Here is a 17,086-nt window from a genome sequence, read left to right on the forward strand (position 1 = left end):
TCAAAGAAAATGTTTCAAAGTTAATTTTTAAATCTACATAGTTGAAATAAATACTATGAAAATTAAAAAGACAACATTTTTAAATACTTAGAATTTTGTAACATTGAATTTAGAAACAAGAAATGAAGAACAAGACAAAAACTGACTTTATAATTAAACAGAAAATATTGAACCTCAACATATAACCAATGAAGAGATCAATGAAACCAACAATCTATAATTTGAAAAGATGAGAGAAATTGAGCAAGTTTTAGCTGAGGAGATAAAGAAGGAAAGAGAGAGAGAGAGAGAGAGAGGATAGAGTGAAGAATGTGAGATTTGCCATCTTGAAGTACAAGTCTGTTAATATATAACAAAGTGCATAAATAGTATCAACAGTACTTTTTTTATAGACAAGTTCCATAATTATAGACAATAACCCATGGTAATACCCTCTCTTTCCCCACGTTTCCCTTTGCAACTCCACTCTCCATCATACTCTGTCCCCTTCCCAATCAGTCTCTCTTCTATTCTGAGGTCATCATCTTTTCCTCCTACTATGATGATCTTATGTAGGTCGTATCAGGGACTGTGAGGTTTGTATTTCCAGGCCTTTTTGTGTCTATAGGAGTGCATTGTAAGGAGCGTTATACTTCCTATGGCTCTTACATTCTTTCCACCACCTTTTCCCCAATGGGCCCTGACCTTGTAATGTGTGACAGAGATATTTCAATGTTGAACACTTCTTTATCACTGCTTCTCAGCACCATGGTACCTTCTGAGCCATTTCAAGGTCACTGCCACCTGAAAAGAGAAGCTACTCTAACCAAAAGTGAGAGTACCATTAATATATGGGTATGAATATTAAAGAAGCACTTGTTGGGCAGTTTGGTGACCATAACATATACATTTAGCCAGATACCAGCAGACATTACAACCCAGCCCTAGGGCTCGTGACTACACCTGTCATAGGACTTCAGTATCAGACATATAGTCCCTCCCATGGAGTAAGTCTTCAATCCAGTTTTCCCAGCATTATTTAATGAAGAGGCTGTCTTTTATGAGTATTTTTGGCATTTTTATCAAATATCAGGTGGCTATACCTACCTGGACTTGCATCTGGGCCCTTTGTTCTATTCCATTGATCTACATGTCTGCTTTTGTGCCACTACCATTTTGTTTTTGTTACTATGGCTCTGTAGTATAGGTTAAGATCAGGTATCATGATACCACCATCCTGATTTTGCTCAGAATTATTTTAGTTATTCGAGGTTTTTTGTGATTCCATGTGAATTTTTGGATTGTTTTTTTCTATTTCCATGAAGAATACCATTGGAATTTTGATGGAGATTGCATTAAATGAGTAGATTGCTTTTGGTAAGATTATCATTTTCACAATATTGATTCTTCTGATCCAGGAACAGGGTTGTTTTTCCATTTCTTGGTGTCCTCTGCAATTTCTTGCTTGAGTGTTTTATAGCTTTCATTGTAGAGATGCTTTACTTCCTTGGTTAGGTTTATTCCAAGGAACTTTAATTTCTTTGATGCAATTGTGAATGGGAGTGATTCTCTGATTTCATTCTCTGTGTGTTTGTTGTTAGTATATAGGAATGCTACTGATTTCTGTGTGTTTATTTTGTATCCTGCTACGTGGCTGTAGGTGTTTATCAGCTCTAACAGTTTTCTGGTAGAGTCTTTAGTTCCTTTATGTATAGAATCATGTCATATGCAAATAATGATAACTTGATCTGTTCCTTTACAACTTGTACCCTTTTTATGTGCGTCTCTTGCCTTATTACTATGGCTAAGACTTCCAGTACTATATTAAATAAAAGTGGGGACAATGGACACCTTTGTCTTATTCCTGATTTTAGTGGAAAAGCTTCCAGTTTTTCCCCATTTAGTAATGTGTTGGCTATAGGCTTGTCATAAATAGCCTTTGTTATATTGAGATATGATCCTCTTATTCCTAGTCTCTGTAGGACTTTTATTATGAAGGGATGTTGGACTTTGTCAAATGTGTTTTCTGCATCTAATGAGATGATCATATGATTGTTGTCCTTCAGTCCATTTATGTAATCTATTATATTTATTGATTTGCATATGTTGCACCTTCCCTACATCTCTCATATAAAGCTTACTAGGTCCGGGTGAATGACCTTTCTATTATATTCTTGTATTCCATTCACCAATATTTTGTTGAGAATTTTTGCATCTATGTTCATAAGGGAGATTGGTCTGTAATTTTCTTTTTTGGTTCTATCTTTGCCTGCTTTTGGTATCAGGGTGATGCTAGCTTTGTAGAAGGAGTTTGGTAGGATTCCTTCTTTTTTTTTTTTTTATTTTATGAAAAAGCTTAAGAAGCAATTGTAAGGTCTTTCCATCTTCTCAAGTCCTCCTCAATCTCTTTTTTGAGAGTTTTTATATTTTCGTTGTATAGATCTTTTACTTCCTTGGATAACGTTATTCTAAGGTATTTTATTTATTTATTTTTTGTTGCTATTGAAAATGAGACTAATTAGCAACAAATAACCTGTTGTGATGCCCACACAAGTGCAATAGTGGCACACAGCCATGGTGGGGAACCAACTGCTCTTGATTTGAATAACTGATCCCTTCAGGTACAAGACCCATAGCTGGAGCTGGGAAACAAGTCAGAACCATACCCAAACATAAGCCCACTCTCCAATATCAAGCTATCATCAATCATGGGCTACAAGAGGGCCTACACCTATCAAACTCTCTATCAAAAAAGTAATTGTTATCTCAATTTTCCGGGTGCTAACTTACTCTCCATTGGAGAATATGCTTCTCATTTTCAGATAGATGCAGATCCTAAGGAGAGAGCTGTCCCAACATAGCTCAAAAGGGGCCCGGCTGAAACTAAGGACAATTGGCAAAACAAGCAAGGGTGTGCTGGTATCCTGATGAACCGGATACCAGCACAAAGTGGAAGGAGACCAACACAGAGAAAAATCAACTCCTACCAAATCAGAGAGCCAGAGCCTCAGCACTGAAGCAGACCAAAAATGAACCCAACATGGCTCAGGGAAATGTTGCGGAAGAGGGGGTGGAAAGAATGTCAGAGTCACATGTTGGGTCATGATATGCAGAGACATTTATCGTACCAATATCTGTGGGCTAACTCCACAATGCACGACCCATTTACACCATCAAGGAGGATCCAATGGGAGGGTGTAGATCATGGATGAGCCTAAACAATGTTACCAAACTGCCTGTATTTGCTGAAAAGAAAACTAATAAATTAAATATTAAAAAAAAAAGAAGCAATTGTAAAATTCAGCGGTGAATCCATCTGGACCTGGACTTTGTTTTGTTTGAGATATTTTTGATAACTGCTTGGGTCTCCATACTTGTTATAGGTCTATTTAAGTTATTAATCTCATCTTGATTTAATTAAGGTGGGTCATATAAATCAAGGAAATCATCCATTTCTTTCAGATTTTCATACTTAGTGGAGTATATGTTTTTATAGCATGTCCCTGTGATTTTTTTGAATTACTCTGGTGTCTTGTAATGTTGCCTTTTTCATCTCTAATTTTATTAATTTGTGTCTCTTCTCTCTTTCTTTTGGTCAGATTTGCTAAGGGTTTATCAATCTTGTTTATCCTTTCAAAGAACCAACTGTTTGTTTCATTGATTCTTTGGATTGTTTTTGTTGTTGTTGTTGTTTGTTTGTTTGTTTGTTTCTATTTCATTAATTTCTGCCCTAATCTTTATTATTTCTTCCTGTCTACTGATTATTGTTTGCCTTGTTCTTCTTTTTCCAAGGCTTTAAGGTGAAACATTAGGTTGTTACTTGCAACCCTTCTGATTTCTTAATATAGGCACTTAAAGCTATAAATTTACCTCTTAGAACTACTTCATTGTGTCCCAGAGATTTTGGTATGTTGTGTTCTCATTATCATTTGACTCTGTGAATTTTTTTTTTTTAATTTCCTTCTTGATTTCTTCATTAACCCATTCATCATTTAGTAGTGTATTGTTTAGTTTCCATGATTTTGTATATGATCTACAGCTTTTCTTGCTATTGATTTGTAGTTTGATTCCATTGTGGTCAGATAGAATGCAAGGAATTATTTCATTTTTCCTGTATTTGTTAAGATTTGCTTTGTATCCTAATATATGGTCTATTTTAGAGAATGCTCCATGTGCTGCTGAGAAGAATGTATATTCTTCAGCATTTGGATGAAATGTCCTGTATATATCTATTGGGCCCATTTGTTCTATGACCTCATTTAGTCCAGATGCCTCTTTGTTTATTATTTCCTGGGATGAACTTTCACCTGATGAGAGTGGGGTGTTGAAGTCCCCCACTACCACTATGTTTGGTGTTATTTGTGACCTTAATTCTAATAGCGTTTGTTTGATGAATTTGATGAGCCCCCATGTTAGGTTCATATATTTTTAGGATTGTAATGTCCTCCTGTTGGAGTGGGCCCTTATTCAATATAAAGTGACCTTCCTTATCTTCTTGACTAATGTTGGACTGAAGTCTACCTTGTCAGATATTAGGATAGCAACCCCTGCTTGTTTTCTAGTCCCATTTACTTGAAACACCATTTTCCAACCTTTCACCCTAAGATAATGTCCATCCTTTGTGGAAACGTAAGTTTCTTGAAGACAAAAAAATGTAGGATACTGCTTTTTAACCCAGTCTGCAAACCTATGTCTTTTGGTTGGGGCATTGAGGCCTTTGATATTAAAAGATATTATTGAAAGGTGTGTATTTATGTTTGCCATTTTTTTTTGTGGTTCCAGTTCTACCTTTGCTCTCTTGTGTTAATTAGTATTTGAGTATTGCCTGTTTTTATCCAGGTTCCTTATATGTGTGCTTTTCCTTCTCTTTGTTATGCAGGATTCTTTCAAGTATTTTCCATAGTGCTGGTTTTGTTCAAATACTCCTCTAGCCTGATTTTTCATGGAATGTCCTTATTTCTCCTTCTATTTGAATGACCCTATTGCTGAAGACTTCACATGCCTGCACTGCAAGGTCACCAGGAAATCAAACTGGGGCTCAGCTAATAAACCATTTCCTGGTAGGCCAGCTAACAGAAAGCTTGAAAAAGTTGCATTCCATGCTAAGAGACAGGAGCCATAGTGGTATAAACAGTGGACACTGCAAGCCTATGTTTGGCCAGCCAGGCCAAATAAGCCAATGGGTACAATAATAACATGTCTGTTCTGGGGGAAATCAGCTGCTCTCTAATTGGAGGGAGTCCCACTCTGTGGAAGGGAATACATGACTGGTACTGAAAACCTAACCAGAAACAGGTGGGGCAGGTAATGGGCATAGAAGTATAATGCCTACTTGTCTGCCTAAACGTATATATTATACTCATCAACCTGTAAGCACTTTACTTAATGTCCATACCCACATATTAATGCAAATCTCACTTTTGGTTAGAAAAGCTTCTCTTTTCAGATGGTGGTGACCACTGGGATGACCAAAAAGGCAACATAGTGCTGAGAAGATTTGACAGAGGACTGTTCAGCACTGAAACATCCCTATCACACCTTCCAGGGCTCAAACTCTATTGTGGAAGAGGCGGTGGAAAGAATGTAAGAGCTGAAGAAAGGGTAGGACTGCTAACAACGCAATTGACAAGACAGAAATTGGCCTTGATATCCATGATCTCGCAAAGCCTACTACACTCTTCACAAGAACCTTATAATAGGAGAAAAAGACAATGACATCAAAGCAAAACAGAGACTAATAGAGAGAGGGAGGGGAAATGATGGAGTACAGATTTGTGAAGGGGACAGTGGGGGAGGGGAGGGAATTATAGTTTGTTGTATGTAAGTATGGAAGCTGTTAATGAAAAGGAAAAAAACAAACAAACATTGTTATGCAAAACTGATGTCAAGAGAATTGGAAAACATGAGAAAATCAGAAAGTATGTTTTCAAAGGCCATAGCCTACAAAGATATATTGATAACATAAAGCCCTCTTGAAACTTACTTGCAACAATACTTGTTGTTAACTGGGTCATGTTTAGTGTTCATTGGAGCTGAAGGAGGTAAGGGCTTACCACCCTCTTTTTTGTTTTGTATTTTGTTTTGGGGGGTAGGGTCTCACTCTAGCCCAGGCTGACCTGGAATTTACTCTGCATTCTCAGGCCTCGAATTCACGGCTATCCTCTTAATCTCTGCCTCGTAAGTGCTCGGATTAAAGGCATGTGCCACCATGCTTAGCCTCTTGTCTTTTTAAGTTTAGCTTTTCCTAGATACTTTTTTCTTAACATCTCCTTCTTGCAGAACTCTCAGTTTCAGTTCACTGTTACTGCACCAAGGCTGTATGATGGCAATGTCAAATATTGGGAGAAATAATCTGTAAAGTTTTTTGTAAGTGTATATTGTTTTTAAAGTACTTGATCCATGACCTTCAGAAGAACATCCTAATCTCTTTTTTAAACTTTTTTTAAATTTTTATTTATTTATTTGAGAGTGACAGAGAGGGAAAGAGGCAGAGAGAGAGAGAGGGAGAGGGAGAGAAAATGGGCACACCAGGGCCTCTAGCCACTGCAAATGAATTCTAGATGTGAGCGCCCCCTTGTGCATCTGGCTAAAGTGAGTCCTGGGGAATTGAACCTCAAACCGGAGTCCTTAGGCTTCACAGGCAAGCACTTAACCCCTAAGCCATCTCTCCAGCCCTTTAAAAAAAAACTTTTTATTGATAATTTCCATATATATAGATAATATACCATGATTATAATATACTCTTTATATACTTATCATAATATACTCTCAGATAAATTCCCTATATCCTTCTCAAATTCTGCCTTCACTGAATCCCTTATTCCAACTAGTTTCTGTTCTATTTTGATGCCATCATTTTTTCCATGCTATGATGCAGATCTCATGTAAGCACTGTCAGCTACTGTGAAGTCATAAATATCAATGCCACTTTGTGTCTGATCTTTCTACCTCCTTATGTGACACAGCATGCTCTGGGATTGACTATCTACCCTTCCCACTGTTTAAGTAGGTCCTGCTGAAGTTGTTTCCACTGAAAACTGGTTCTTTGATGGAGAACAAATCCTCTGGGCTGTGTTTTTCTGCCTGTGCTCAAGATGGCTGCTTTCTTCTCAGGTTATTCAAGTCACTGGGGGATATTTCTCTCTGATCTTCATCAGGGAAAGTGTGTTTAACACCTAGATGTAGAAACTCTGAAGGTGTGAGGATTTCTTATAATACTAATGTGATTTTAAATCTCAAGTTATTCTATACAGAGTCTCCAGAAGTTCAGAGACAGAAATCAAGGATCCTGATTCTTGCAGTTCCAGCAGAAAGGAAGTGGAGATTTTCTCTATTTCTTTGTTCTTATATATATTTTTTTCAATTCTCTCTGATGGATATAAGCCATGAATTCATTAACCTCTTTTGATCCTTTCATTGTTATAATGGTAGAATATATAATTCACAAAGATTATTTTCTCATTAGAATGAAAATGGGATCAATATTCCTCCAATATAATCCCAATACTTCCAACATTTCAATTTAAGATTATTAAATTTCATAGTGGTGCAAAAACATACCAGTTTAGGACATTCCATTTACTTTCTCCCTGCTATGAACAAATATCTGAACAGAAGCAGTTTAAGGAAGGGAATCACATATTTTAACCATTTTAGAGAAGTCTCATGGCAAGGAAGACATATTTGCAGGAACCGGAAGGCAGCTTGTCCCAGTGGCAGGCAAGAAGTGGGGCCAAGTAATAAAACTTGAAGCTCCAACCTTAGTAGCTCACTTCTTCCAGCATGACTTCAACTAAATGATTCAAAAATCTTTCCAAATGGCACCATCAACAGCTAGAAACCAATTATTCAAACACCTGAATCCATGGGGGACATTTTGCATCCAAACCACAACAGAACTGTTGTTTAAAAAATGCAATATAATGCTGTACAGAATTGCATGAGATAGCAAACACTTTACTATAAAATTGGCCTTTTGAAAGATGATTTTTTAGCAATTGTAGGCTAAAATAGATGTCCTCAACATATTTAATGTTGCTGGCTCCTGTAAGATCTAATGTTTGGTAGTTGTCACTTAAGGTAATAGAAACCTTGATGTTACACCCTCCAGAAACATTTCTAGTTTAAGCTTGACACTTCCTAGAACACAGAAAATCTGATCCTTACCCAAGATTACTGGAAAAGCTGTAAAATTTGGTCTTTGTGACCCGAACTCCTTCCTTCCTCACATAGCCACTCCCTATAAAAAAATAGATCTGAGACTCCATGTGAGTTTCCTCAAACCCGCACTTGCCTCCATGGGCAAGAGCTCAACTTGCTTCCTTCTCTTATCTTCTTAAGATCCTCCCCTTCTTTCCACCAAAAGTTTTAAGCTACAATTAAATCTTTCTGAACCTTAATCTCTGGTCCATGAATTTCATTCTTTGAAATTATAGGACAAGAATCTGGATACTTCCCAAGTTATTAGTCCATTGGTACACAAGGAACCCAAAATTCCTGTATCACAATAACCTGTTGTCAAATGACTTTGTTGATGTTTTCCACTACAAGTTGAGGAGTAGCTTTTGGTAATTTTGCTATTTATTTTATGTTTATGCTAATATCACTCAGGGCTTTCAATTTTCTTCTATATAGTGATTAACAATGAACAAATTATCCAATGTTTATTGGTCATCTATAAATCCTCCCTGTGAAATATATGTTTACATTATTTACTCATTTCCCAATTAGACTGCTGAAATTCTAGTCTTTTTACTGAACTTTGAATTATTTTAAATATTATCACTACTACTTACTTCTTTATAAGACACCAGTAATGAAAATACCCTTTCTTGGTCTGTATCTCTTCCTCATTCTTTTCACATGGATTTTTTATAACAAGGCTTTTAAAAGCTTCAATTTATCAGCAAAGCATGTGTAGTTCGATCTTTGCCATTTTCTATACAGCATGCTTCCTGAAAGTGATTCCCCTGGTTTTAATGAACTTGCAATCTGGATACCCAATAATTTCCTAAGCTATCAATGTCTGGTTCCATTTTGCCTAACAGTTCTTATTGAATGTATTTTTCCTCTCACATTTTACTATAACATGCCAGAAGAAAGCTGACTATAATACTTCACCTAGAAATCTCTGCTGAATGACCAATTTCATCCCTATAAATTCTGATTTACACAATTCAGCTAAGCTTCCTGCCACTATACAGCTAGAGTAATCTTTTCTCCAATCTCCCAAAATATGTTCTCCATTTTTATCTTAGTTTCACCAAAAAATGCTTTTAATGTACCTCTTTTTTTTTTTAAACCAATAGTCTGTCTGTGAAATTTAAGTATTCTCTGAGGCAATATATGCTTTCAAAATCTGTTTTCTGAGCTTCTATTCATCTCTGTTATTTTTGAGTTCTCAGAAACAAAGATTTGCCATCTACATTTTTACTCAGATCTATTCAGTCAATCTAGATTTTTCCTATCGATCTTAGCAAAAGCCTCCTTCCTAGCCTTCGTCCAATGTCAGATTTTAAGGCCACTTCTATATTTTTCAGTTATTTTTTAAAGGACAATTTTACTTCAATTATAAAAATAAATGTATTCATATATCATTGCTCTATAACCAATTGCCATGAACTTAGTGGTTAAAACCAAGATAAATTGTTCATACTGGTGTTCTTTAACTCCAAATCTGACTTTTAAAGTTTCTAAGACTGCCCCATACCCTGGCTCACGGCTCACTTAATTTTTATCAGCTATCTCAGCCTTTCATGTGAGTGTTACCTGTCTTGTTCTTGGGATTCTACCCCCACTCTCTCACTACATGACTTATGGCTTATCTGCAGTTCTGGTTTCTTACGTATATATACTCATTGGCATTTTATTGAACATCCAAGTCCAGTAATATGTGAAGGGGTTTTACATTGTATGAATGAAGGGTAAGAACCTTTTGACTTTGGGTAATTTTAAAATATTTTTAAAGGAAAGAATTTAGGAGTATGATCTTTTGTACTCTGCTGATCCAAAATACACATACACTGATCACAAATGCAATTGCATTAAGCCCACTTGTTGCCTTAAACATATCTGTGGTCCCATAATCATCATCAGTGCTATGATGGACACTTCTTATCTATCCATATTTACTTTGAGTTCAATCAGGTCTCTATGGAAATTGGGCAAAGAGCATAACCTAAGATCAGTCAGCATCTCTAAGCAAGGGTTGTCAGTATTGGTCATCTGTGCTATTCAGGCCAAAAGTACACCAAGGCAGAGGAAAACTAGTCACATTTCTTAAAAGTGGCTGAATTATATAGCCATATGATTAACATGAGAGCAAGTTACAAGTAAGTTATTTGTTAAGTCCATAAGAAATACTTACACAGTTCTTTCCCATAGCTCATCCCCATATTTCATACTCATAGTTCATTCCCACAGTTAGTTCATATATTTCATTCCTAAAGTTCCCCTATAATAACTATTTCAATTTCATCAGACTCATATCCAATATCCAGAAAATCTTAATATTTCAATGTCACTTTATTTTATTTTCATCTTCATCCTTTTTGCCATATTGACTGAAACATTTTCTAACACGTTAATATTTTTGGATGCTACTATCATTGGCTTCCACAATCATTAGTGATTAAAATGAATACATGTCTAAATCCTTTAACATATTTATGTTTTCCACAGGAAATTTTCATGAGGATGCTCATGGAAACCATGAACTGAACTGAAAAGATTCAGGTTAAAGCTGAAAGTTCTATTCATCACTTCTCTGAGGACATAACACATCTACAGCGGGTGGACTCTGGATAACCAGCCTGGAAAACCTATTATTAGTTTTATCTAGCCACAAACTTTAATGACATGGTGACACTAAGACCCTACAGGATACATACATTGATTACAGGTTTCTGTTTCTTATCTTTGGCATTAAGTCCATATTAGCTAGCTTCATTTTGTTTTTTAAAAAAAATCACACTGTCAGGCTGGAGAGATGGGTTAGAGGTTAAGGAGCTGGCCTGCAAAACTTAAGGATTCATGTTTGACTCTCCAGATCCCACATAAGCCAGATATACAGTGACATGAGTGCACAATGTCACACATGGGCACAAGGAGGTGCACACATGTGGAGTTCATTTGCAGTGAGTCGAGGCCCTGGTTCTCCAAGTCTCTCTGTCTGTCATAATAAATGACCAGTTTGTTGTGCTTACTTCAAAAAAATATTTTTTAAATCTTTTTCAATTAGTAGGAGTTTGTTTTAAACAATTTTTATGAAGGACTTGGTTATCTTTCTAGTCTTATGTAAATATTAAGTATATAATTAAATTTAAACAAAATCTTACCAGTGAAAGGATGTATAGTTGCTGTTTGGATTACTCTTTAGGTCACACTGCTGTGACATTTGCAAAAGTATCCAGTAGAAGTAAACACACATTACTCCATGACTTTATGAAATTTCAGATTCCTTTTCAACTTAAGAATGTTATAAATAAAATTGGCATTGCCAAGGGATATTCTACTATGTTCCTATTTCTTTAATAGGATATCTATTGTTAAGGGTATATAAGGCAAGAGTTGCATAATTACTGAACTTGCATTTTATCTTCTGCCGTTTGCATGTAAGAATCATTAAAATTTATTATTGAAATCACTATGGTTATTGTATTATTTTTAACTTAGTAACTTTATTCATATTTAATGAACATACTAACCTAATAAAAGAATAAATTAAAAATGTGAAGTTGGGCTTAGCAGTTAAGGCAGCCTGCAAAGTCAAAGGATCCTGGTTCAACTCTCCAGGACCCACATAAGCCAGATGCACAAGGGGGCACATGTATCTGGAGTTCATCTGCAGTGCCTGGTGGCCCTAGTGTGCCCATTCACTCCCATCATCTCTCTTTTTCTCTGCATCTCTCTCTCAAATAAATAAATAAAATATATATTAAAATGTGATAATTACAGAAGTGGATGACGAAAGATAGTGGAATAGCATGCAGAATTCTGTCTTGCGTTACAGATCATTTGCTAGAGCAAGACCCTACCTTAAAAAAAGAATACAAAAGGTCTCACTGAAATATAAAGTCATACTATACTTAGCAGAATATTATTCTTTGATTTCCTTCAACTTGATACTTTATGGTAATGTTAGGACATATTAGCACAAAGTACATTCACAGGAATGTGCTTTAGACTGGTCATTATCTTCAAAGTTTGGCTATTCCAATTATTTCTCATTGCTGGGACAAAATATATGACCCAAAGTAGAAGAGAAACTGTCTGGATTTATTTTGGCTTACACTTCTGAGAACACATTCCATAATGGTGCGGAAGCTATCAATCCTGAACAGAAAACTTGTGCCCATCTTCACATCAGCGAGGAGGAGAGAGAGAGAGGGAGAGAATAGGAGTAGAACTAGGCTATCAGCTCACGGCCCAACCCAGTGTCAAATTTTATCTAGCCAGGCTCCACCTCCTAAATATTCCATAGTGTTCTTTCCCAAACAGTGCCACCAGCTGGGGGCTAAGTTCTCAAACACATGCTACTATGGAAGATGTTTTACACTCAAATCACCATAGTGGCTTTCTCCTTATTTCTACAAATTATACTCGTACCTCCATGACCTCAACAGTAGTGGATAGTATATACAGTAACACAGGCTATTCAGGGGCTCCCCTACTCACTACAACTTTTTTGGAATACTTGTATTTTTTTTTTTCAGTTATGAAGGTGAGAACATTGAAACTTAAAAAATTTTGAGACTAAATGGGAAAAGCTGAAAGCCAGAAAATGAGGACAGTTTTCTCATCCCTATCTTTTTAGAACCATTTATTCCTTTCTTCCTAACAACTAAGTTTTTACTGTAGATTCACCTTTCTTTCTGGCTTTAGGACACTAGTTAATACCTGTATGTTTAAAATGACCCTTTCCTTAGTAACTATCTGCCAGATGTGTCAGATTTATGGAAATTTATAGATTCTCTCTAGGCTTGTCTTAGGTTTTGCTGCCAATGTTTCAGCCCATGAAGCAAGTTCTCAAGAGAGTAGCAACAGAAGACAAATTCTAAGAGAGCAGTGACAGGGGCTGTTGGTAACAGCTCAGATATATAGCCCCATTTCTGGGGAATTGCTGTTTGACTGCCAGTCACACAATGTAACAGATTTTAGTTAAATCAAGCTCTGGCGTGATTGGAACAAAAACCAAATGAAACATCTGCCAAAACTGAAAATATGTCAAACTCTTAAGCACAAAGAAGGTCTATGATGGTGTAACATATGAACAGTAGTAAAACCAGGTTCTAGCAACTTTAACAAAATTTTCAATAGATTGTTGTTTTGTTGTCACTGGGCAACGTATTTTTTTTTTCCTTTTCCTTTTGATTTTGTGTTAAAATTATTTTCCAACCAAAGAAAGTTGTAATATCAGAACATAGGATGATGTTTAATTCAATTTAAGCTGTTGAGTTTGTGTCATCATTAAGGAAAAAATAGAGACCACCTGTGAGCTGCATGAGAACATTCAGCATCAGTTTAGTGCTAACTCTCAGGCACTGTAACTTCTGGATTGAAGTAGAAACTTACTCATACCCAAGTAGCCTTATGATGAACAGGACTTTTTTTATTTTTTCACTGTCTATACAAATTTGTCATTACATAGGTAGATCCCATGGTGATGAAAGCCATGAAAACCTTGCCTGGCATTATTTATGATTTTCATCTCAATGTAGAGAGCATTATGCTTGGTTGCTCCAGTGAAAGAGTAATATTACAACATCGAAGTACATGAGAAGGGTTGATTATGTTCTTCATTATACTTAGGCTAGACTTAAACCAAAGTTATTTATCTGCATTAGACCCAAGGGCTTATGTTCAGGACCCTGGCGCTCATGTAGAGGGGATGGGCACAGAAGTGTGTGTGTGTCTATAATTCTAGAACTATAAAGGCAGAGACAGGGGGATGCTTGGTAATTGCTTGCTAGTCAGTCCACATGAGTCAGGGACCTCCAGCTTCTGTGACAGATATTGTCTCAACAAAGGTGGGGAGGGAATGAGGAGACAGCTGATTTTGACCTTTGTCCTCCATGTGCATACATATGTGCACACTCACAGACAAAATCAGAGCTGTGCAATGGCTTTCCAATTCCCATGTGTAACACACAGGTACAGCAATGCCAAGGGAAAATGGAATCCTGTTTTTATGTCTCCACTTTTAGGAACAATGTAAATGCTTTCTCCCATTGACTTTACAGGTTCATAAATGCAAACCAGTTGGTCTTTTGACATTAAACACAATTAGGAGAAATTAAAATGCTAAATTATGCTGGCCTATACCCAAGGTGAAGAGGGGTAGTAAAAAAGAGGATTAGTACAGGATATGCATCTATAGATCTCCTGAGTCCATAGCAACCTCACCATGACACAAAAAGCATTACAGAGAACAGAAGCCAAATAAGGGTGGAAATAACTATTGAAAAACAAATGCCACAATCACCAACAGCACCAAAGACTGAGATCCAGGACTTCTCTTGAAGTTGGTTTCCTTAGCAAATAGTCAATATGAGGCTCAATAATTACTAGAAGATTGAACCCTTCAATATGTATCTGTTTGCCATTGTATCATCTGTTAGTATGGGTCAAGTCAACTGTGCTTCAGTTCCCTTGTCTGAAGATAAGACCATTAATAACTATACCACAGCCATTCATATGGTTTTATGATACTCCTAAAAGGCCTCACTTTGTATTCAGTGAGATGTTATTAAGTTCTTCCAATGTGATATTAAAATGAAAGATAGAGTAGTATGTACTTCTGCAAAGTATTATTATGCTTATTTTATATTTATAATGTCTTTTTCAAAATTTCAGTCCACAATCAGTTCAGTGTTAAATACCAAGCTCTAAAAACAAATATGTGGACATATATTATTTTTGATTGTATTGAAATTGTATCTGGCTTCTTCTGAAAACTAATGTAATAATAATAATAACAAACATTTGACCTTGTCCCAAATAAAAGAGCCATTCCAAATACACAGAACAAATATGAAGAACAAAAAGAAAATAAAAAATTCTAACCTTGAATCAATCAAGTAAGACACTGCATTATTTTTTTAGGCATTTTTTTTCCATTTTCATTTTACTTCATTCAATCTACCTTTGTATACAATTATGTTTCCCCAGCTGAAAATATAAAGAAGCGAAAGCCAATGTTTACAACTCTTTTTTATGTACTGAGGAGGTCACACGAAGCATACATATTAAGTCTTGAACTCTAAACAAATTGTCACTACTGTTGTGAGGACTGTTTTATGAGGAGAGGTTAACAGCTCATCAAACAAACTCCCCTGGAGTTACACTCATTTGGCTTACAGATATGAGATTGTTGAATGCTGTGAATGCTTGGAGATGCCACAGACTGGCCAGCTACTTACCCAGGGAATCAGTTAACAAATGACTTTTCAATGTGGCCTTATCTAAATGGCTTTAATGCGAAAACATCAGGCTATTTTAGGATATTCCCTCAGGCTCCGCATGCTACTGGCCTATGACAATCTGGGGGAGAAGAGAAGCTGGCTATAATGAGGTATATCTTGCCATATTCTAGTAGATACCGCTCACTACTCTTGTCAGGTGTGAAGAGTAAACAGCTAAGTATGTATTTGTGTACAATGTACATATAATTTATGTTTACCTCATTCAATACTCTGTGGTAAGTCACCAAACCTTTGTTTCCCATTATTAACCGTTAAAAGTACTGATATTACACACATCCTACAATGACAAGCTTGGCATGAACTAAATACATATCCCTTTCTTCTATCAAGAAAGAATGATAAGTTGTCGCATGATACAACTGAAATTTGTTTCCATTTGGCCATTGTATTTGGATTACTTTCTTGGTATTCTCTATGTATTCATCACCCTTGCTTACCCACCCTGTATGGCAGCAGATGACGCTTCAAATGTTTTGAGCTTGAATTTTCTTCCAAATGATTATTGTGGTCATCCCCTCTCTGCTAATCTCTGTGCCAGTGTTTTAGTTGTGAGACTTCTCCATATACTGGTCATGAATGACAGGCATTCTTACCCCATTGTCCAGAATGCTGAAGAAAGGCTCAGGAAAGATGACTTCTTCTCCACAGGAAAGAAGGCATCTTCTCCAACATCACAAGAGTGAAGATGCCTAAGCCAACCCTAGGTTGATGTGAGGCCAAAGCCTGATGTTAGCAATGGTGGATCATGGAAGTAACAAAAAAAAAAAGAAAAGAGCAACGTATTTATTTTAGGAAAGTTCACATGGTTTAACATAACTGTGATACTCATTTTCCTTAAAAATAGTTTTGTATGTATACTATATTTGCTTACCAGAAGTGAAGTATTTATTCATCATTTTATATTACTCACAAAAATAAATTGAAGAAAACTAGATAAACAGAAGCTCTAGGTTGATCATTGTAGTTTGCATAGACTTGCATGTACACGTATATTAGGAATTTCTGCTGTAAAAGTGTTTGCTGTCCTTGCTTCTGACACATGATATGCTCACAATCAATGTGAACAAATTACAATGCAAATGGAGCATGGGGATAAAGCTCAGTGAGTAAAGAACCCACCTCACAAACCAAAAGTCCTGAGTTCAGATCTCCAGCATCCATGGAGAAACCACTGAAATATTGAGTGCCTATAATCCCAGCACAAAGGACACTGGGTACTCAGAGGCTGAGTCGAAATGATTGAGGCAAACACCCTATGTTAACCTCTGTTCTCCACACACACATACATATGTATACCTATATACACATGAACACACAAACTTTCCACTACGCACACACATGCACATGCAAAATAAAATAAAAATGATTGTTGGTGGATTCTCTAGCTACATTATGAAAGCTCCTTTGCTGTTATTCATGGGTCTCAATCAACCCACAGTGCCACTACTCTGTTGATCCGTGTAAATTCATGATCTCAAGATAATTTTTTTTTTCCAAAATTGTTCTGCAATTGCTCCCAGTTTTCTTGGGCACAGCTGAGAAAATCAAGTCCTATTTCAAGGTCGGTTGCAGATATGCAAATGTAAGAAAAATGAGATGTACTGCATTGTGGTTTTCTTAATCAT

This window comes from Jaculus jaculus, chromosome 5 (assembly GCF_020740685.1).
Source record: "Jaculus jaculus isolate mJacJac1 chromosome 5, mJacJac1.mat.Y.cur, whole genome shotgun sequence".
NCBI classification, from domain to species: domain Eukaryota; kingdom Metazoa; phylum Chordata; class Mammalia; order Rodentia; family Dipodidae; genus Jaculus; species Jaculus jaculus.